Below are 1,991 nucleotides of genomic sequence, written 5' to 3' on the forward strand. Positions count from 1 at the left end.
GGCTGCTGATTCCCTCCCTCTCCCTCTTTGGTTTTTTTTTCTTTTTTATGCTTCCTTAATAGCCTAGAGATGGGATGCTGGAAGATTTCAGAGGAAGCCTATTTCAGATTAATATTGTCAGGAGCTATTTTCATGTTCTGTTCCTTGTGGTTATTTAAAGGGTCAGTATTTTATGAATGGAAATGTATACACACAGAGAGAGAGGGGTGAGTATTTTGAAAGCATCAGAAAGCACCAGCTCTGTATCCTGGAAGGATGCAGTTAATCGTTAAAAGAAAAAGGGAAAAAAATCCTCTGTGATCTTGTTGAGATTTTTGTTCGGAAAAGCTACTCCCTAAGAAACTAACTGAATTGTATGAAATATTATGTAGGGGCACAATAAACATTTAACATGACCATGATTGCAGAGGCGGTTGAACAGAGAAGCCTTCTCAACCCTTCAGCTGGAGATACTGAGGACTGAACTTGGTATTCTATACACTAGAATAAGTAGGGCCTGTCCAGTGTTCTTCCTATTAAAAAAAAGAGATTTATTTTTTTTAAGGGAAAAGGGTGCCGGTACTCACCATGAAGTTGTTGGGAGTAAATGCCACACTTTTAACCTTAAAAAACAACAATTGTGCCAGTACTGCGTACTCTTGAGTACCCCAAGAACAGAAGCACTGGGCCTGTAACAAAATGTTGCAGCATAGAGTGCTCAGTTCAGCACTTCAGTCAGTCAGACGCGCCCTTCTCCAAGTAGGAGACTGACCACACAGTCAGTCAATGTTGCATGGCCACTGAGCATGTCTTCGTTAGGTTCCTCCTCTTCTAAATACTTTCTAAATATTCTGTATACCTTTGATTCCCTTCAAATCTCCTTATACTTCCTCCTTGTGCACAAATGGTACTGTTTTGTCTACACAGGAAAACGCAATCACTTCTGAACATTGGAAAGAGAGGAAATGTGAGATATCGACCATATCTCATATTGCGCTGATTTGAATCTAAGATGTATTACATCATATGAGGAGTTGCACTGGCGAAGTCAGATACAGCCTGCAGTGACATCATTTCCTGGGTGAATTTGGGACACAAGCTGTACAGAATCAGAAAGGGGGGCAGTTGGTCGCTCCTGGATTAAGATATTAGACACACCCTGAGCATTAGAATGGATGCTTTGAACGTATTACCTAGATATCAACATCCTCTTACCTAGATGTTGCGGTCTTCTAGGACAGTGCATATTATTATTATTATTATTATTATTATTATTATTATTATTATTAATATACAGCCCTATACCCAGGGGTCCTAGGGTGGTTCTTCCGCCTGAAAGTTGCAAACAGTTTTGGTGGGCCACATAACGATCTTTTTCTGCCTGTTGTAACAATTGTAACACACTGTGTAAGATGCTGTGTTATTTTTAACTGCTTCTTTTATTTCTTATATTGTATTTTGTTGTATTACACTGTGAATTCCATAGTGTTCAAATTGTGAGTGTTCCTTACAATTATGAAGCTCATCTGTAGGCCACAGCCTGGGAATCCCTGTTCTAGGAATCTGTCTATTTCAGGCACAGGCAAACTCGGCCCTCCAGATGTTTTGGAACTACAATCCCCATCATCCCTGACCACTGGTCCTGTTAGCTAGGGATCATGGGAGATGTAGTCCCAAAACATCTGGAGGGCCGAGTTTGCCTATGCCTGGACTCTATTTGAAGTAAAGGAGGAAGGAGAAAATGCTTCATTCATGCTCTTTCAGTGACAGAACATGTGCATGACAAATTCCTTTAAATCTCCATGCTGATTATGTTCAAAAAGAGAGATGATTGTGATGAATTATATTAGCTTCCTAAATCTACAGTCTTTGTTCTAAAATGATCTTAGCTCCCCCACCATCACCACCACATAACAATTAAACTCTGTAATGATTTCCAATCCACGTAAATCATTTCTGGTTCCTTTTCTCCTCCTCTGCCTCATCTGAAAATTAAGCCACTGGCTGGCTGT

Source organism: Zootoca vivipara, chromosome 14 (assembly GCF_965207765.1).
Source record: "Zootoca vivipara chromosome 14, rZooViv2.hap1.1, whole genome shotgun sequence".
In the NCBI taxonomy this organism is placed as follows: domain Eukaryota; kingdom Metazoa; phylum Chordata; class Lepidosauria; order Squamata; family Lacertidae; genus Zootoca; species Zootoca vivipara.